The following is a 22,377-nucleotide window of genomic DNA, read 5'->3' as shown; positions in this document are numbered from 1 at the left end:
GGTCAAGCATATTTCACCAACTGATTTGACCATGTCCAGCACATATGAAAGCAATCACAAATATAGCCAGCTTCGATAAATCATAGACAAGTGGAGAAGTAAGCAGCCCAGTCTATATTTATCATCATGCATAACATGTTTAAAACAAATCCTGTTCTAAAGGTGAGAGTTAACATAGGAATATAATGTACGTCAAAAACAAATGTCTTATATTGTATATCTATAGCAGCCTATAACAGGGTGGTTTCATTGAGATCTATTAACAATGGTTGCAGCTGAATTTCTGTGAACTGTTTTATCTCAGTCTTCTTTATCATGTACCTATGTCAATGGAAAGAACATGTAAGCATCAGGTGCTACCCCACACTGTGCCCTGTGCCAACATGCACCAATATGTCACACTTGAACCACTAAGCTAAGCTAACCTTTTCATAATCAGCCTGTATGGCACAATCAGTACTGTACCTCACTTGGCATGAGACATAATGCAGCAGGTTGCTTTCAATCCCTTTTACCACCTTAGTCACACAGTTGTCTGAAACCCATTGCTAAACAAGCTGAGTGTTCCACGTCTGTCCTTGGCCCCTCTGGTTAGTGGGCAATTTTATATTTCTTTATGTAATTTTTATTTTCCTTTTTTAGGACTGTAGATATTAAGCCCCCACCCCTCTGCAAACCCAATTTTAACCTTATTTGTGATTAGTTATGATCTGGAGAATAACTCTTTTTATTTTCATATTTTTTAAGTGTATTAAATTCCCTTTAAGTCCATTTGTTATCACTTTTGCTCACAATCAAAATTAATTTGATAAAAATATATAATTCTTGAACTTTGATTGTTAAATAAATCAAATAAGACAAGGTTGTTAATAATTTGCTGGCTTCAGTTATATTTTCCCAAAGTTAAACCCAGAAAAGGAATTCATTTGAAACAGATTTTAAGATGTCTATTTATTCGTCTATTAGTGGATTTATCTTTTCAACAGAGTCGCATTGAAAACTTGAAATATTAAAGCTCAAAACTCCAGTAAATGGTTAGTAATAGCTTCTTATGATGAATTTGCAATAAATTCTTGAATATTGAGCGTTTGAATATTGAGCGTTTGAAGACAAGTCTGACACTTATAACAATGGATAACTGCTGCATTGATTTGGAATGGCGAGTCATATCTGAGATTAATAATTGATGATTAGCCCAGAAGAGGCAAATGCACTTTATGATCATGGAGACAGAGCAGATTTGTTCATTGAGGATAAAAGAGCTCTTGCAGAGATGAGATTTGTAGACACACAATCTCACACAAACACACACAAACGCACACTAACGCACATACAAAGACACAGATTCATGTGGATACTGTTGCACTGGATCTAATCTGTAATTCATCCAATATGTGGAGCTATTGGCCAGCACTCTGGGAGGCAACGCTCCATGGCAAGGAGGAACCTGCACGCCAGTCTACATCCAACTCTACCCAATCAGCAACTCGTCTGGCTCCTATTCCAAAGGACCAATCAAACGTCCCAGATGCAACCCACTTCCCAACCCCCAACACACATATTCACTGTATATACACACCATTCCAGCTGTGATTCTTGGACACAATCCAGATTCCCAGTCTCAAGACTGGTGCAAGGTGGCATCTATAGATTTTTTTTTTTTTCTTGAAAAGGAAAATTTTGATATTTTTGTCCCGAAGCGAACAGCTGCCTCCACACAAAACCGAAATGAGGTGAACACAGAAGGAGCACTAATCATTGAGCAATGGAGCGACACAACAAAAGACAAACAGGAGAGAATTAAAGAAGAAGAGAGTGAAGGGAACGTGACTAAGAGCCAGAGACAAGCAGGCAGTCATTCACATACAACCAGATCAGCCTGTAAGATAAAGGAAGGGGATTAAACTCTGACTGAAAGACTTAAAAGTATCCCAAGTCCCTCCCTTACACTCTGCCACTTCAACGAAGTCACCTTGGACAATAGAACTGTCTGTTAGCACAGAATAAAAAGAAAAATAACCTAAACTAAACGGTAGGATAAGCCTTAGTGTTGTAAATGGATTTTTTACAATGAAAACAAATATAAAGGTCAAAGTATGTAGAAAATAGCCAGGATTACTGACAATTACATGCAGTTTGTTAGTGTTGCAATTCATAGTTTAAATTGTAGAAGTTACTCACCTTAGATATATATGACTTGATAGGCAGGATCCAGAGAAGTCCAGTAGGCCATTAACTAAGATGGTACCTGCAGGGGTGAAGGACAAAAAAAATGTGCATTAGCTCTTTAAAACATGAGAAATAGCTGAAATAGAGCAACAAGCTAAGGGTGATTCTGGGACAATTCAGATGGATATTTGGGATAAAGGTAGCCTCTGAGATGTTTATACGTTTATGAATACAGAGATGAAATGTTGTGTAGCATTACAATGAATCCAACAGATTAAAACATGACTTGAATAATTTACTATATAAATTTTACTGCTTTGAATTGTTTTATATACATAAGTTATTGTTCTTATCATGGTTTGCATTGAATATATGTATAAATAATTAAAATTAAATCCATCCATTCATCCCTCCATCTCCATCTGTCATCCCTCAATCCATCCATCTATTCATCTACCCATCCATCCATCCATCCATCCATCCATCCATCCATCCATCCATCTATCATGAATCCATCCATCCCTCTATCCATCCCTCCATCATCAATCTATCTATCTATCTATCTATCTATCCATCTATCCATCTATCCATCCATCCATCCATCCATCCATCCATCCATCCATCCATCCATCCATCCATCCATCCATCTATTATCAATCCATCAATCCCTTTATCCATCCATCCATCCATCCATCCATCCATCCATCCATCCATCCATCCATCCACTTTTCATCTTCATTTTCAAAATAGGGTCATGGAGGTCACAAATCTAAGAGGGAAACTGAGGCATCTCTTTTCTGCAACACTCCACTAAAAGAATAACTTACAATACAAATCAACCAAAACTAAAAAAACATGAAATGAGGAGGCCAAAAGATCTGGTACTTTAAAACCATTATGTTATAAGCAATAGGGCGAGCAAGTTGGAAACTTTGGCAATGGTTAAATGGTATCAGGCATTGCCCGATGCTATAGTTGCTCTTACACCATATCTACAACCCAACAGCGTGGCCCTGATTGTCTTAAGGCTTTCCAGCCATACACCATAAGAATGTAAGTTTAAGCTTGTTGAAGCTGTTATTAGTAATCCCTGTTTGTCCCAAAAAATTAAATGTGTTTGATCTACTCCTTTTGGAGCTCATTTTTAAATATGTCTATGCAGTAAAACTATGATTTAATTCTACAGGAAACAAATGGTAATGTTTTTAGTTCTTAAAACATTTTTGCTCTTTTCTATTTCAGCTTTAAATATTGTTTAATTTAAAAACAAAATTAATTCTCTGGAACCCTGGAAATGATGTGTAAATAGCTATAAAACTAACTTAATACATTTCGCCTTGCATTTACGCTTCAGGAGAATAAAAATCCTTATTAAGTAACACTTATCAACTAAACAACTGATGGAAGATTAATTGTTCCTTTTCCAAATGTGACTAGAACAGCAGCAAATACCAGCCTTCCTGAGGAACTTTAGAAAATATCCTCTTGCCAACCTGTTGTTAGAATGAGTTGCCTAAAGAAAGCATGATCTGTCCAATCGTTGCAAAGGCAAACATGTGAAGCATCATAAACTCTAGATGGAATTTAACTGGTAATATATTCTTTTGGGAAATTTGACAAAACACTGAGGAAAGTTCTAGCCAAAAAACATTATGGATGTTTTTATCTTCCGAAGGCCAGCAGAATACTGTAAAGGGTCGTGATATTATGAACCCTTGAGAAATAATATGATATTATATTAAAAAATATATATATATGAGTTGCCATATGATTTTTATTAGGTGTTAATCACAAAAGAGATTTCCAGTTTAAAAGAAACATGGCCAGCAAGACAAAATATTCAATTACTATTCTATCTCAATTCTGACCTGAATTTTATTAAATCAATCATCCAGTTAAATTGTAGAACACAGTTTAAAAAGTCCAATATAGTATACTGATATTCTTGTGAAAACTCACTCCTTTGCTTTCTGTAACTTATTTAGCTTCCATCACCTAAAAAAACATTTGAACTAGTAAAAACAGTTAACACCTGCTTTACTACTGAAGCCATTTTTCCTCCTTGCAAATTGTGTGACAAAACATTTGACACGTGGCACAATTTTCTTTCTTTTTCTGCAGAAAAACGCACCAATCTCACAGTTTAAAGACCTGTTAAAATAATCATAAGGGTAAACGACATGGATACCTTCCAGGTCCCCCTATGAGGTGGCAGTGAGCGCTGATGTGTTTTCACTTCGTGCAGCAGCAAGTTGACAGTGATGCTTCCTTCTGATGACCTTAAATAGCTTATTGATTTCTGTAAGAGCGGGAATGAGAATAGTTTTCTCCCTTGCTCAATTCTTATTTGTGGGTTGTTGTTTTTTTCCTCTTTCAAGCCCATGGAAGTATGAGGTTCTCTGTTGCTGTGGTAAAAATAATTGTTGCTTACTTACTCTGCCTTGTGCAGAAAAACATCACAAGAACATAAAGAAGACATAAAAACCTGTTGCTCTGGAACAAACGTGCTCTTTGTTAACAGGTAAGGATAGCCATAAAAAAGGGTTAAAGATAGGATATGTTATAATCTCCTTGTGGACAACCTTCCCTTCTGGCAGATGCTGTTCCTGCTAACAAAGAATGTGGCCTCTTCACTCAGCTGCTGCTTCCACTGGCGGATCTTAGACTTAAACTGCTCCATTGTCGTGCTGCCTATCGACTTGTTAGATGAATTCAGATTTCACATGTCAATTAAATGAGTGTTGCCCTGGTGATTAGAAGATCCCTCTAATTGTTGCTCCCTCCTCCCCTTTGCTCCGTTTTTTTCTTTCTTTTCCTTCCCCTCCTCCTTGCGCTCCTGCCATTTTCCACATGGAGGAGCACGGAATAAGGCTTTGTGCCATTGGGCCCCTTTACCCCATGTCCAAAATGTCTCCTTGGCTCGTTGCTTAAACCACTCTCTAAAATACCAGAACCAGTCTCTAACCTTTGGGGAATAAAAAAAAAAACAACAACAACAAAAAACATTGGGGTACAAGTGCTGGGATGGAGCTGGTATGTGGAGACACGTTTTATCCTACTTGTGGCTGATGCACCAATTTATTGTGCAGGATGCTTGAAAACAATTCATGCTCGCCTTGTAAAACTGAGCAGTTCTGACAAACGTAGCGAAACATGTGCACTGTGGCAGATAATTACCCCAACAGCCTCTGAAGGAGCAGAATGCTCGCGTGGGTCTCAAACTGCTTTAGAAAAGGTCAGTCGTGCACCCGGACCCTCCTCCTTTTGTCGATCTCGCAAGCCACATGTTTGTTTTACTTGACTCAATGGACTTGATCTGTGGATCCTAACTGTGTTTTGTTCCCTATACACCCAAGCAGTGTAGGAATCCAGTCTGTTAAATCAACTCCCAGAGTAACAAAGGTTTAACAAGCAAATGTAACATTCTGGACAATGGTGTGTTGTTGTTTTTTTTCCATCATCAGGGAAATTGCAGAGTAACAATAAAAGCACAAGTAAGAATGGAAGCATGGATTTCCTTTACTAAATCATGTTCAATATTTTTTACAGATTCTTTAAGTTTAAATGTTATAATAGGGGAGTTACTCAGAGGAGCTCCAGTTTTATAGAGGCAGATTTATAGTATCATTTTATTTTGTATTTATTTCAATTCCTTACTAACATCTGGGCAACATATTTATGTTGTTTTTTTCTTGAGTTGGAAAGAATAACATGCAAAATAATTAAATTAAAAAAAAGTGTATAAAAAAACCCTTTTATTTTATGATTAGTTTACATTCCATTTTTTGGCGATCATCTGTATTATTGACTGGGGGGGTACTGATGGTTATACAAAATGCCAAAATGGGTACACGAGTCAAAAAAGGCTGGGAAACAATGACCTAGAGAATAATTACAAGGATGTGGTCAAATGCCACATGGTAATCTTTGCATTCACCTTTGTTGTAACATTAGTATTAAGTAGTAATAAATTCCAAGAGGAGTTAGCTTTGACAATAGCATTGGGCATAGGAGTTTGCCCTTTAATGGAACGATTATTTGTTTAAGCCTCAGCCTTGGCTGTTAAAGTTGCTATGCTAACTCACCAAATTTTTGGGTCAAAGTAACCAGTATGTATTGGGCCCTATTACCAAATGCAAATTAGATCTGTTGTTTTAACCAAATGATTGGTTGGACACATAACTACAAACCAGATTGCTAAATTCAACCAACATTTTAGTTGCATCGACCAATCTGTTTTATAGTGTATTTCTCTATGAACCTGAGGCGTAAATTTGGCTAAATTCCTATTCTGCTCTCATTCTCATCACAAACTCATATCATGGATTGGTTTTTAATGGAGATATCAAGCAGTGGAACCCAATTAATATCATGTAAGGTAAGAGGAAAAAACCTCTACAAGTAAAAAAAAGGGGATACCTAAAAGATATTTGATATCTTTATGCCTCATGTAATATTGTCAGTGGTTGTGTTGAACTATAGAGTATTCATTTTAGAATGGTAAATATTCTCTTAGCTTGTTAATGATCAAAAACTGGGAAAATTAAATTGAAAAAAAAATACCTGATCTTGATGTGCTATTTAACATGTAACTATTGATTTAAATGCAAAGTCTATCCTAGTAGATTTGAAAACTTAAATGTTTAACTTTGTCCACTATTACAAGCATAACAACTCAGAAAGTTACTGGCAGATCAAATCCTGAAAAACTAGACTTTTTCCCCCTCTTTCAAATACCTAGGAAGTGAGAAGTAATTTTACTCCAATTTTTTATATAGACGCATTGACAAAAAAAACACACAAAATGAAATATCAGGAAATATGATTCACCCAAAACTTATATATCATCATCACCATCATCTTTATATATATAGCGTTTTAAAACAGCTACAGCAGAAAACATAGTGCTTGTATTGCAGTTATCTCTTATCAGAGTTTTTCAGGTTTTCAAGAAAAAAAGGCAAATCGATAAAACTAAGACCTCAATAAACAAACTGGATTGGACCAGTAAAGGCCTGATCAGCTCATCTCTAAGGATAATCAATTTATATTCAGCTCATCTTTTATTTTTCTTTCACTTTGCTGGCCTTCTTATATGAAAATGGACTAGAAAACACATTTCTGTACAGTCTTTGAATCATTTCTTTCTTTTTCTAACCTAAGTAGTTACTGCAGGTGTTGGAAGAACTCAATGAAGTAAAAAACTTGGATATTTCCCACTCGCACATAAATACACCCACACACATATGCCCCGCTCTGATCACTTTGACAACTGTGTCATGCTGCCTCTACAGAAAACTCCATAATCTTGGGAATTTGAAGCCCTCAAAACAGGCAAAACAGAATACTCTCCGAGAGTCCTAGACGGAGCTCTAATTACTCCTCATCAAAATTAAACACAATGGACAGCCGCTCTAAACACTAGGTGACATCTTAAAACTGTGTGAATGGCCCCCTGCACCCCCTGCTCCCATTCTAACCACTACCACAAGTGAGCTCAATCACTTAATGTTCAACACTAACCAACCATCACACAGACCTACATTCATGGGCAAAGCTACAACAGAAAACAATAAAGCCAAGACGGTGTGGTTTGCACTTTATCAAACCATACAAAACAGCAACGCCTCATTGAGCCACAATTTGCAGCTAGTTTCCTACAAGAAACATAACAAAGAATGGGGCGGCTTGTTCCTCCTTTTATTGTACCAAAGCAGCGGACCAGAGCACACACACAGAAGCAGCAAGACTCTGAGACATACAGGAAGAGAAAAAAAGGGGAAAAAAGTGAGAAGAGACAAACAAAGTACTTAAGGACAAGTCTGTCACATCCTTCAAAGCAATACATGAGAAAGCTTTAAAACCACTTTAGGAACAAAAACAAGTTACTGCACACCTGTAATGCTAACAACACTGTTTCAACTCTCCTGTTGGTAAAAAATAAAATATGGAGACAGAACATGAAAGGAGTTTTTTCATTAAAAATCAGCTAATTAAACTTCTGCTTCTCTGAATATGAATGCTTTAGGTGATGGAAAACAAAACAAGTTGTCCTCATGATCGGGTCACAGACATGGGCCATGTTTAGAGATTGCTTGGGGTAAAACAGCTTATGTTAGGGCAGTCCCACACACTGTCCCTCCCTCTGCCTAACCCCCCACTCCCCCGCCTCATCTCACTCCAACCCTTCCCCTCCAGTTTTACTACCACGATAATTCCTGAGCGAGTAAGTGAGCGTGCTCTGTGTGCGTGAGCCAGTTGGGGTCGAAGTCCTGTTTGTGCATTTGTGAAGTCATGCGAGAGCGCGTGTGAATGAGTGTATTGCTCATGGATGAGTGCTGCGGCAGTGAGTGTGCAGCAGGAGACAGAAGTCTGCAGACCAAAGGGGGGGGTGATCACTTATATTCAGGACAAAAAGATGCAGTCACATTTGTTTTGTCATTAATGCATTTGATCGAGAACACAAATACAGAATGCAATAAAGAGACCTCTACAAATGATCGATTGGCACAATTGTCACCAGAGGGAAAGCTAGAAAAACATTAAAGTTGAAATAAAAAAGGAAAACAAAATGAATGAATAAAAAATTCTGATTCAATATCTATTTTTTTTAAATATATACAAAGTCCTGATGGCAAGTTGTATGCTAAAACCTGTGTGAAACACAAGGGTTTCCTATTAAGTATAACATTATTTTTTAGTTTTTTATGCTTTTGGAAACCTTCTTAAAATATCTTTAGCCTTAAAATTAACTTAAGCGAAAAGTTATTTTACCGTACTAAGCACACTGTAAGGACTATAACTAATCACTTCTGGGAAGCTCCCAAATCCATACTCAGATCAAACTTGGAATCGGTGGTATTATTGGTATATTCTCTGTTATTTGTCAGATGTCATTGTAACCTAGAGGTGATTTAAAAACAACAAAGGAAATTCAAAAATACAGTTTCTTATCATAGTTAAACAGGGCAGTGAAACACATATGCATATCTTTAAAAACATGTTTGATGGTCAAACAGAGACTTATCCAATCTGGATATGATGATACCAGGTGGAACAAAAACATGTCCCAAAGAAATGTTTAAATGAAATGTTAAAGATATTTCTCATCGAGATGGAGTCAGTCTCACAAAGCTCTATTCAGGGCACAACCAAGCCGCTGGTCCAGTCCAGGGATCAGTAAATGTAAGAAAATCCCATTCTGCCCTTTAAATGGCCTGGTTTTCTTTTACACATAGATTTTTAGCAGGGGTCAAATAGATGCAATGAATTGTTTTCCATGTAATATTGCTCCAGTATTGTTGTTTCTGCATGAAACTGATCAGAACCACTTTGGAAACAGTTAAATCAGTTTGAATACTAGGGTGTATTTGCTCTATTATATTGCTTACACTGGTTATTATATATTGGATGAAAGGATGTTCTAACCATGCAGAGGGTTTGCCACAGTAATTTATCATCTTTGCTACCTATCATAACATTATTTTCTTAATCTTTATGCATTTTTTCAGCTGTTTGACTAGTAGTGGCCTCCTTAACCTGACACCCTTCTGCTCTGTTTATCATTCCTCTTTAGGGGCAGATCTAGAGGGGGGGACAGGGGGGCCATTATCGACCACTTCTGCACTATAATATTTACTGCCATTATAAAATGAGTTCATTGTTGTACAATAAACCTAACTTAATACTTTGAAGCCAAAAAACAGATTAGCTTCAGGTGTTTTATCATATTCTGGCAGTGGCAGAACTAGAGGGGGTCTGATTGACCCCCAGGTGCGCCACCATCTGATGACATGGCACAACACCAGATCCCAGTACTAAGTGCTTTACAGTGATGGAAAGGGAAATGGGCTGCCATTCAGCTGGTGTTTGAGTGGGAAGGGCCGTTTTGAATGGCTGCTAGTATATGCTAAAAAGGTACATGGTCTGTCATTTTATAAGTACCGACTTTTCTGTTTTCAAGGTATCAAATCACACATAAACACATTCACACACTGACGTATGTCACATTGTGTTTTAGATTTAGATTTTTTCACACTGTGTTTAAATAGAAAATAACATATACATATCTTATCACCTTTATGCCGAGCATGTACTTAAATATTTTTTACATTTAAAAAGTGTATTTGCAAATCTTTTGGAAGCAATTTCATTCTCATGTCTGAACCTGAATGAGATGCCCCCACCCCCTAGCTTTTTAACAACCAGGTCAAAAAGTGTGGGGCACAAAATAGTTCCTACTGGAATTCCCACGCTGTTCACACTCTTAAGGTATTCAATTCTAGGAATGACCGAAACTTGAATTTTAGTATCCATTTGATTACTTTATCAAATGCAGGATTATCAAACAAAAAAAAAAAAAAAAAAACATTATAGGCATGATTATTAACCAATGATTCAAATACTGCTTTCAGAAAAGACCAGCATAAGTTGAAATTATAATTGGAAATATGACGATGCTTCTATGGAAAAGGTTAAGAGCTGTTTTCTTTCAATACATACATGTGGCTGGAACTATTAGCATACAAATCTAGATCAAAACACTTTATAATCTTCAAAGAAGTTCTTATCAAAGACAGTAAAGTTTAACCTTCCACCCCCACATCACTCCAAGCCATCTCCAATACTCCAATGCAATTTGAAACAGAGAACCCCCTTCTAGATGAGGAATTACTTTGAAAGCCATAAGATAGAAGAGTAAGATATAACTCCTTGCAAGAAGGTACAGATGCTATGCTTACTGCGTCAATGGTGTTGAGTGTAGGAGAAGCCATGCTAGTTAAGGTGGACATTCAATGTTCTTTCTCGTGCTCAATAATAGCTGTGTATTATTTTGGACCTGCTATTATATAGTTAATATGCATGATTTTTAAACCTTAGGGGCAAAACAGTTAAGATCTCTACTCCTCATTAGTTTTTTCTGGTAGGATAAAAAAGAATTGGTCTAAACAGATTGCTAATTGGGAGTGACACTGTGATCTGATGACGCCACAGGGATACTCTGCAATGTCACAACGTGTAAGGGCCCTCACATTTCAAGGATGGCTGAACTCCAGGAAGAGCTAAACAAGGCACAGCTAAATGTTGGCCAACCAGGAAAGAACACAGTTCCTAATCCTGAGGTAGTCAAGATGTGAATAAGCGAGACATCTTGGGAAAGATGCTTCCTAAAAGGCAGTTGGATAAACTAAAAGCCTTTAACATGGGCAAAAATAATGTGTGATTGTTTAAACATAATTTATTAACCGATACTATTTACTGTAAGGATTAAAGTATCTGTGAAAAACCTGTGGAGAAAAATTATGTATTGTCCTCTGCGATGTCATATGTTCACATCTTTATTTCTTTATGTAACAAAAAGCATCAGATGTATTAGACTTCTCATGTCTAAACCCACTCTACTCTCACCTTTTCCTCTATTTCATTTCATAAGCATGTATACTAACACCCGTCTTTTACAGTGCCCTACACTTACTTGGAAAGTTGAGATTTACACTTGTGTACTAAAAACAGCTTGAGACAAACACATTAAAATAATGAGAAGAATTGACTCTCTGTTGGTGTTTAGAGTCGTTTGTGAAAACTTCCTCTGTGTGAAACTGATGATAGAAAAGAGTGAAAACCAAATGTTTAACATGCCGAACTTCGAGTATAAGGTGAAGGCTAAAAGCCACCATCAGTATCAATTGGTCACATTAAGAAATAATTATGCATTTATCTTCTGTTACCACTTGCAGGGGTTTTCCAAGCCAAATAAAGATCTTAAGAAACAATTTTACTTTGGGAAAACACTTGATTTTGTTTTGCTGTCCTGGGGGTCTGCAGGCAGAGTCATTGGCTGCTGGATCAAGAGCAAGGAGGGGGTCCTCTGGACTTTTACATATGCATAAACCCACACAGTACTAAACCCCACACCCACTGACTTTTGTCACCCACACATGCATCCCTGCGCCCACCCGTCCAGCCTCCTGACCTCCTACATCAGGGGGTCAAAGAGAATTTAACACAAGGGTTCCACATTCCTTCAAGGTGATAATTGCTGTAGCTGCTGGTGGGGGGCCATCAAGCACAGGGTAAACAAGCAATGACTCCATGCACCCTCTACTTCCACCCAGCTAAACAGACTGCGTGACTGTGACCGGTGTAAATTATGCCATCGAGCCCATCCTTAACAACGTGTCAGCTGTCGCAGACTGGTGAGTCTGCTTGGTGTCTGAGCACCCAGGTGTTCCAGTTATCTGTAACTACAACATCATCAAGACAAGCTAATTCACACAATGTGTCAGCTTCAGTCTGGAGCCTGGCTATAGAAAATAGACTGTTACCCCAAAGCTAAGTTAAAGCAAAAGGACGCACTAAAACAAAAGGGCAGTGACAACAAATCTGTTTGGGTGTTTTACACCTCTACATCTCTTCTGCAGTTCTACAAACCTGAGCATAGCTGAGTGATTGGTGACCATGCAACCCTGCAAGGTTAAGGATATACAGACAGTGCATGGATGGATGCTGTATTAGCAGCTTGGAAAGACAGAAATGATATATGGATTCAGCACAAATATCAGCTGTAGGCAAAGCTTTATTTGGCATAGTGACCTGCTTAAAGAAAATAATATGCAAAAGTGAATAAATTAAAAAGAGGAGTGGGGCCATTTCTTTAATATATTTCCCTAATGTATTATTTTATGAAACATTCTATATCCTTTTTTAACAGTGGCATGCACAGAGTTTTTGAGGGGGGGGGGGGGGGGGGGGGGGCTTGGGGGGGGGCAGAAAGAAAAAAAAAAAGGGCTCTTATTGCACGCCTCACTGTAGAGGAGCCTTTAGCAAGCATTTTCACTCCTGAGAGGACACTTTAGCACACGTTTTGACTCCCGAGAGGATACTGTTGCATGCCTTTTTCCAACAGTTGTGACATAAAAGGGGATTAGGGGGGCTTTTTAATAATGCTTAGTCTCCATGTTTTGTTTTGTTTTTCTATTTTTTGACTCAAACTAGAAAGAGTAACTTCTAAACTGACTTGCGTTTTGTAAACATGACATTCATTTTACATTTGTTAGTTTAGCATTAGGCAACTCAGAGATTCTTTTAAATTAGGTAATTTCCTCTGGCTGAGTTAAAAGTCAGAGCATGTTTGTCTATAATGCTATTGTGTTTCTGTCTTTGGTATCAGTGGCGTAAAATAAAAGTCTTGCAGAGCACTGTGAATTGCCCAGTTTTTTAAATTTCTTTACTATTGATTCTGTGATTACTTGAGAATACTTTAAGTTCAATAAAAAGGCTATTCCAGGATATGAAAAATTTAAAAGAAAAAGAAACTCAAAAGTATCAGGATTTTGGTGCTGATATCTGTTCTTACTCATTTCAGTCACCTGCTTTTCTCCGCCCAGTTCTGATTACCTCTCATCTGATCCACCTACTTCAGGTTCTATTAAACCAGCCATAGACCAGTTATTAGTGCGAGATTGTTCGAGCCTTTGGTGACAGTGTAGCATACCTGTATTTCTGATTGCCTAATCCTGACCCATTCTGCCTTTTGACCTCTGAGCCTGCCTGTCCCCATTCTGATCTGTTTGCCTGACCTGTCCTTGGACTCCTGCTGGATTTCTGCCTGTTTGTGAACCAAACCTAGATCTGATTCCTGACACCGTCCCAGATTTCCCTTCAGTACCTCTTTGGACCTCAGATCACCTGGCTCTTACTACCGAAAACATCTTCGACACCAGCTTTGGCTCCCTCCTCCGGATTATCCTGCCTTCCTTTGTTTGCTCGGTTCTGATCTCCTGCCTGTCCTCCGACCTCTGAGACATCAAAACCAGGGAATCTCTAGGCATCCGCCAAATTGTGTTGGCAGCCTAGCGGCTGGAACCATCACCCTCTGGGCTCAGACTGAACTATAAGACCAGGTTAGTGACTCACAAGTTTGCTATCTTCCTCCTCAAGATAGACGTGGTCACTAACCTGAATCTCTCCTTTGAGAGATTCCTGCCTTAGCTGCTCACTGCAGCCCGTTTCTAATAGGCGTTTTGAGAAATCTAAATGTTTGTCCATATTGGACTGAATAATATCATCCAGTATTATATTGTTAAGGAATTTAGATTATACAGCAATAAAAAACAGGTGTAGTTACAGTAGGTAATTGGGAACAAAATTGTTTGTTTACATGTAGCTACAAAATAGAAGCAGAAAGGTTACCAAATGCTGATGATGAACTTTATTGTCCCAAAGGAAATTTTCTTGGGTGCAGACTCTGACTACTACATAGTCCAAACTATGTGTCACATTACATTCACACATGAAAACAATGCTATAGGATTCCATCATATGAAAAAGAAATACATAAAAGAAACCTGTTAAAGTAATATTTTAGGGGTTTTTAAAAAATGTTGTCTTAAGTTCATATGTCGCATTTGCAACATCTTTTATAAATCCAAATTCAATATTGCAATAGTCCTGTAAACAATATTTGTTTCTTATTGTTGAAATCATTTTTACAAGCTACACAAGAGTAAAAAAAAATTCACGCTGCTTTTGTATGAACCTTCCATAAAGTAGGGGAAAATTGAGTTAAAACATTTTGAAAATTGGTTGAATTTGAAAAAAGACAGCTGCTGTTTTATGAGATGCATCAAAAGCAATTATTTACTTGGAATGATTTATTACTATGCTGTCAAGAGAAGACAAAGGGGATGCTTAGAGGATCTTTAGAAAGAAAAGGACTAACAGATTTATTTTCTTTAATCTCTGGTCTTCTTACAGCTCTGGTAAAAAAATAAAAAATAAAAAAAAATAAAAACTTCAAGCCAGTTGGAAATTATTTTTCAAAACCAAATGTAGTATCAGAATGTACAAGTAGTGTTTAGCAGTTTAAAGGTTCCATACCCAACATTTCCTGCACAGTTTCTTCCTTGGGAAAATGTGACAAATAAGTAACTGTTTTACATTTATGACTCGATAATATGTTGTGCATTTTTGCTTTTATCTTTTACTGTAGCCAACTATAGGACTTTTAGCTGTTTGGTAAATACAGGCCATGCTCTCCGCCCACATGTGGTTCCCCCTTAGCCACACACTAAGGCTTGAGGAGGTTATAAAAGCCAAATGGGTGATTAAAAAGCAGGAATAATGGCCTCAACAAAACTAGGAATGCATTTAACTATCAAGCAGCTCCAGGATAGTTTGAAATCAGGCTGCAGCTAATATCGGGAATCATTCAACTTTCTCATATGCATAGCCATATTACAAAGGGTTCATGGTTATTTTCAAAAGGAACTAACCCTGGGAAACATGAGAGGCGCTGGCAGGATGTGCTCTGTGTTTATGATTTATGTTTGAGGATGACCCTGGAGAATTTAGACTGGGCATAACTACAGCTGTTCTGACCTGCCTACCAGTTTAACATTGTTAGAATATGGTGGCTCCCTCTACAATCCAGGATTAGAAAAGTCAAATATAAAAACACCTTAGCCATTCCTCCCTTTCTCACATCCCCATGAAGGGGGGCAGACTGCAAGGCAGAGTATTGGCTGCTTTCTGCCTGCCTAGCACACCCAAACCCCAAACTCCCATCACTTTCCTCATTACTAGAGCTTCATGGCTTTTAAGACCCCATGCTTTATCTGGGATTTCACATTTCCTCAGCCCACCACTTGACATGGCTCACCCAGCTGCCAGTAATCATGCAGCAGAGGGCAACAGCACAGGCTGTCCGAGACTTCAGGCAGCTCCTTGATTTGAGAATTTCCCATCACAGCCACTGGGCCTGCTAAAGTTTAGCAATTACAGCCTACACATCCTATCAAGCCTGCAATTCTGAAGGTTGCATCATTGCCTACTGTAAGCTTGCATAATAGCTAGATGGGAGCAAATAGCCACAACATTAAGTATTCACACCCAGAAAAATGTTTCACATTTTGTCACCTTCATCAACAAATCTCAATGGAATTTGTTTGGATTGTATGTGATGGGCCATCATAAACAGTCACAAAGAGTGTCGTTATTATGTAATAATATTTTTGATAATATTATTATGTTATCATTATTTCCAAGTTTCTTTTTAAATGAGGGCCAACGTGTATTTAGCAACCTTGGATTTTGCACCTTAAACTGAACTCCAGTGGAACAACCTGCATTTACATGTCATCGTATTAGTAAACAGTTCAAATCTGTAAGACATTATTTCATTTTTGTTTTCTGTTTTTTTTTTTTTTTTTTTAGACTTTATTTCATTGTAAAACAGACTTTCTGTGAAGGGCTAAAAGGTTTGTCTGGGAGAGATTCGTAGAGAACATTCAAGAAGGGTTATATTATCAAGCAGTAGCCCAGGGTTTGATGATCCTACAAAGCACTAATAAATGGTATGGCACAACCTTAAAACCATCACAGGATGAGTGCCCAACTAAACTGAAAGACTGGGCAAGGAACATTAATCAGCTAAATAGCCAAGAGGTCCACTGTAACTATGGAGGGGCTGTAGAGATCTGCCGCTCAAGTGGGACAATCTCTTTACAAGGTAACTAGTCGTGCACCTCTCAAAACTGGCCTCGTAAAAATGCTGCAAGAAAACATTTCTGAATACAAAAGGCAATCATAGATGTTTGAAGTTTGAAGCTAAGCCATATAGAGGGCAAGTCTAATCATTAAAAAAATGCTCCAGTCCGATAAATGCTAGATTTAAAGTTAACAGCCAATATACAAAACGTCTAAGAGAAATCTAATACTGCACATAGCCCTTTTTTTAAATGTTGGTGGAAGCATTATGCTGTTGGGGATGCTTTTTGTTAAGCAGCAACAGGGAAGCTGGTCAGAGTAAAATGAAAAAAAGATACATACAGGAAATCTCTAAAAGAAAAACTGATAGCTGAAAAATTGTAAAGTTTAGATTTCAGTAATGCCATGACCCCAAACGTACCACCCGAGCTGCAATAGACTGGTTTAGATCAAAGCATGTTAATAAGTAAAAAGGACCAAGTCAAAGACCCAACCTAAATATCACTCATAAGCTTTATCTTTGTAAAAAATAATTTGAGCTTGATAAATTTTGTATAGATAAGACAAATCTTTTGGTCTTGTTTTGTGCAGAGATGATAGAAACAAACCTCAATAGACCCGCATCTTCAGCAACAGTAAAAAATAAATTGACCCAGTGGGGGCTAAACATAAATGCGTACCACACTGTTCAGATTTTAATTAAAGAAAATGTATATTACATTACAGACTTTTTTTGCTTGACAGAATAGAGTTGTCCAAAGGATGGGTTTATGTACCTAAAAATGTATTCTGTGAACCAAATGTGGATAAAACATAAATTATAACTAAAACATCATGTTTTGTTTTTAAGCACGGCCATGTGCTTGTTTGTGTGCGTTTGCACCTACAGTGCACGCATTGTATTTGTGTGCGCCCTAATTGAGAGGTAAGCAAAAAAGTTGCCTTTAAAGTTGCCAATAAATATCCTGCCAGTAATGTTAAACACCTGCCCGTAAAGCTCAGAGGAATGCTAAATGAAACCAAGTTGCAGAGCCTGTCTCCTGTCTGGGGTCTAAAGTCAAGGCAGCAGGATTTGTAATGGCTGTAACCAGGATTATGGAGTTCAAGCATTACAGGCAGGAAGCGAGAAAAAACATGACACGGTGAGCGCCACTGCTTTTTCTCCCTCTAACGGCCAGCACAATGAGTTGTGTGTTCCCCTCTTACAGTACAGAACCATTCCAGATTATTTCAAGACTTTTTTTTCTTGTTGCACAGCAGATTCTTGGCTTAAAAAACATGTCAAAAACCATCATTGCAGGATTTTTTTGTAGCACTGCCATCACAGCTGAATGATCAAAGCTCCTTCAGGGGCATTGTATAATGCTATCGGACACATGGGTGTTTAACCAAAAAGTGTTGCCAATTTCTTTCAGTGTGAGTCAGATAAAGTAGGACAGGAGAAAAGTGCAACTCCAAACATGTCCCACCACATCTTAGACCTCTCAGTGCCTAGACACAAATATAGATTTATCAACTAAAGCAGAGTTATGGCAGAAGGATAATTTAAACATATCATAAACCAGCTCTCCCTCATGTACAATTTATGATGGAAAACCAAAATAAATTACAGTCTACATGTTTGCACCGAAGTTAAAATTTCAAGCTTTCTTCACTGATTATCTTTGCCGCAGAAGGATGATTCGGTCTGTGTTTTAGGGCCCTCAGGGGTCAAAGAGGGCACCTGACCCCACAAGCACGAGACGCCGTTGTTTAGACTCAGCTCGGGTTTAGATTCCCTAAAACTCTTGACGCCATTCTCATGCTGCACCTGTCAAGCACCAAAAGGCCCCCTGCCAAGATCCTTTCAGCGACGAGAATCTACAGCTCTTCTCACAAGTCCAGTCGGGTTAATTATTGCTTGGCCAAAATGCCACAATGTTACAGGGTGTTCGGCTGATCTTCCCTTTCTGTTGAAGTTGTTTTTCTCACAGTTTTCCTTCTCTCCCACTCTCCTTAACTAGAACCAGAACAGGCTGACCGTGCACAGGCATTTAGCTCTAGAGTCACAGGCTGCCCAGAGATTAAGCGCTGCTGTCTACACGCAACCATGAATAATGAAGCTATCGCTGCAGACAGGCAGGCTACGGAGGCATGAGTTATATACACCAGTAATCCCACAGGCTGCTCCACACACGTGCCAGATGTAACTGTACAGTAGTAGCTCTACTGTACAGCTCATGTATCATTTTACAAAGCAGAATAGTCTATTATTACTGATTACAGATATTAAATCCTAAAGATTTAGATTAGGAGATATGGAGATATTTCCTCTTTTCCAACATCAGATCAGTGTAAAGATCCTAATGGGCTTGGGTTACAAGAAATGTAAAGTGGGATACCCCAAACGATGATCTGAAAAATATTTTTTTTTATATGTTTAAAATAAGCATTCCGTATGAAGAGTTGTAATGCAAATTGAAATGGGAACAAAATTATTTTACATGTTAAAAGAACTTTAACTTTGGTTCATAGAAAATATGAACCCTGTCTGGAGTTATTATCAAAAAAGTTTTTTTCTAACCATAAATTTAAAGATTTAGCTTATTTCTTCTATGAGTTGATTGGATGCTTTGGAGTTATTATACTCCACTTAACGATTAATCGCTTGTTAAATTAGTGAAACTATTAATTTAATAATCGATTACGGTAACTATCATCAATGTGAAAATGTATAATTAAATACATTTCGCCCACCACAGATTCAGATTATTCAGAGATAAGCACTAAATTATACTATGACATAGCTATATATGCTAATAATTGTACACTATATTTACATGTGTTACATTGTATTTTTTTAATAAACTGTCTGAAATATTCATTCATTCATTCATTCATTCATTCATTCATTCATTCATTCAATCCAATCATAGTTCCAACCCTTATGACTCTACAGCATATATCTTTCTCCAGTTTAAAAGATTCATCTAATCCAAAATGTACGCCTACCATAAAAAGTAAATTTGATTTCATGCTTGTAAAGAAACCATCAGTAAAAAAAACTATAAGTTTGCTGACCACTAACTAAACTAACCTCCACCATTAAATCACAAATGTAACTAAACAGCTCATCGCATGAAATTTGGACACAGCTGGAAACAGGATCAATATTCAAGGCAGGCTTAAAACAGAGTTTGTAATAGATAGAGCAGAAAGAAAACATTGTCTGATATCATCCCAAACTTAGCCCTGCTAAAACTATATTCAAAGTCAAGGTCTGTGCCAAGAAAACAATTAATGTAAACTGCCAAGTCAAGAATCACACCAGAAAGATGCATTAAAGGTATAGTGGATGATGTTCTTTTTCCGGGTGGATCATCAAAATAAGTGCTCCTTCTAACTGTCAATCAATCTGGTAATATGTTTACTTAGGTTGTCCTACTGTATGTACTCGTCCCCATTTTCACTTACAGGTGGTGAGTCTGACATAGTAGCCTGACGTAGTCCGACTCAATTCTAGTCAGAATGAGTCTGATACTGCTCCATAGAGCTGTGATTATGGGGCGTGTTTCGAACGAACCAGGAAAAAAAATGCCTCTGCACTCAATTGGATAGACCTACAACCAATAAGAGCAACGGAGTGCGTGACGTATGTTAAGCGAGGCATAGTTGTTGTCCACAAAAATCAAAGCGTGCAGTTTCACGCCTATAATAAGAAGATGAGACTTGATCGCGTTTCTCTGTTCCTCTTTTAAAATGAATTTGCTGTCGATATCTTCTAGAACAGACCTAATAGCAGAATCTACTCACCTAAACTCTCCAGCGGCAGCCATTGTTGTTGTCACCCGAGCACGCATTGGTCACGTGGTTGATTACGTTACTGTTGATCATCTGTCCATCATCGTATAAAGCCCGCCCTGACAATGTGATTGGATCGCCTGACAGTGGGCGATAATACTCGCGCTACTATGGAGCAGAGCCAGACCGAACTTCCCGACCTCAAACTTTGTGGGCGGGACTAAGTTCGAAATGGCACCCAGGCTACTGACAAAGTGGAAAAAATTAAAAATCTTTTTTTTTTAAAGTAAGCGTGTATGAGCGATGCAAACAGCAAGTAAACAGAGTGTGCACGAGGAGAAAGGAGCTAGTGCATGCTCTTGCACGTGATTAATAGGTGTTGCCTCTCGGGAGCAGGTCAGAGTTGTGCACGTGCACTTTCTTTTCTTTTTTTTATATCGTAGAGGGCGGGCCTTTCAGAATTTTGCGAAGAACCTCCACAATACCTTTAAGCTAGGTGTATGTGAATTAGGTGAATCAGACGCACCATCCACTAGTTAAGATAATATTGTAAACAGACATGTCAATGGTAGTCTCTTTAGAATATCTTTGTTTTAAATGCTTATGTACTTAATGTCTGGTAAACTATGATGGCAACAGAGTGTGTCCGTGTGGTAGACTGCTTGTAGGAAGTTTAATGAAAATTTATTATTTAAGAACCTGCCAGCTTTGATTAATCTATTTATTTTAAAACCATTTTCTTTGACTGTATTATTCATTGAAGAAGAATAGAAATAAATTCTTTTGTTCAGTTTTAAAGTGCTGCAACAAGGATTTTACTTTCAGATTTTCCCCCAAATCATGCGCATCACCAATATGTTTTTAATCAAGACCTAGCCTGGTGACTCTTCCATAAAAGTAATTTTTGTTCAGGCCCTTTCTAACTGCAAGGCAAGAACATTGACCTTGACTGAAGCAAGCCAGGCCTTTGGTGGTACAGCTGCTGTTTTGGGGTTTGTTTGGGACATCCTCGATGAGTCGTCATGGGCTCTGAGAGTCACTGTTTCATGTTTTCCGCAAGCCTTTGAAAATGCTTAGAGAGTATTAAATTAGTTCTCTTGTGTTTGTTTGTTTTTTTAAATGTCCTTCAGCATATTTTTCAAGCAAGTCAACTATCGGCATTTGTATGATTGCAATACATGCAATACAGAGTATGTGTTTGTTAAAAATATTAGTCATTTTCTTTCAACCTGGAAGACAGACATTTGCTCTTACCACAATGGCACCTCTCCCTGTTTGGGTATCCCAATTTCATGATGTCAAAATTCACACCACCTCGGGTGATTTGGCTTCTTCGTTGGAAGACCTCTCACAGCTGAAAAACACATTTTCACAACTTAGATACTAATTAAAAAGAGCACTTTCTATCCCTTTGCAGATTAGCTACCTAAGGACCCACTTTGTCTCAACTTTGAGTGGAAATGATTGAATAATTCCTCACATCAGCTGATCGGTGAGAGTGGGTATTTGGTTTACTAGGCATGCACGTCTAAGCCCAGGTATCTGCTTCCTGGAGTGGAAAGCAAGGACAGCTCTAGATAGACCTGTCCTGGTCACTCATGTTCAATGACAAGGAGGGGATGCTTCTCAGAGGGCAGAATTCAAAATACTCTGAAATTCATGAATCAAGCAACAGACCACTTTGAGGATGATTTTGATGAAGGAATAGCATTATAAAAGTTAAACATAAAAAATTCAAAAAACTCAGGGCGCCGCAGTGTTTCAGGGGTTAAATGCACAAAAGAGGCGTTAAGAACTCTATATTCCCGCAGCAGTGTATCGCAGTGAGCTTGTTGCAGATATTTTTGATTTATGCCCAATATTGAAGCGTGTTCTGCGCTATGTTATTTCACACCACAACGCAAGAGGGACAATCACAAACTAGCTGTGGGTCTAGATATG

General features: G+C 38.0%; 1 long non-coding RNA gene across 3 annotated transcripts in view; it reads right to left on the bottom strand.

Moving 5' to 3' along the window:
- The window catches only part of LOC119786281, a 139,655-nt gene that overhangs the window by 95,414 nt on the left and 21,864 nt on the right, over nucleotides 1-22,377 (bottom strand). For all 3 annotated transcript variants that reach the window (XR_005281167.1, XR_005281168.1, XR_005281169.1), the window contains 2 exons: nucleotides 21,691-21,790; nucleotides 2,182-2,248 (listed from right to left, as the gene is read on the bottom strand). This is a non-coding gene — a long non-coding RNA (uncharacterized LOC119786281). The remainder of the gene's footprint in view (nucleotides 1-2,181; nucleotides 2,249-21,690; nucleotides 21,791-22,377) is intronic.

The sequence above is a fragment of the Cyprinodon tularosa genome, unplaced genomic scaffold, assembly GCF_016077235.1.
Source record: "Cyprinodon tularosa strain WSP-4 unplaced genomic scaffold, ASM1607723v1 ctg27, whole genome shotgun sequence".
Classification (NCBI taxonomy): Eukaryota; Metazoa; Chordata; class Actinopteri; order Cyprinodontiformes; family Cyprinodontidae; genus Cyprinodon; species Cyprinodon tularosa.
The sequence above is the reverse complement of the archived record's forward strand: the minus strand, read 5'-3'. Positions and strand labels throughout refer to the sequence as shown.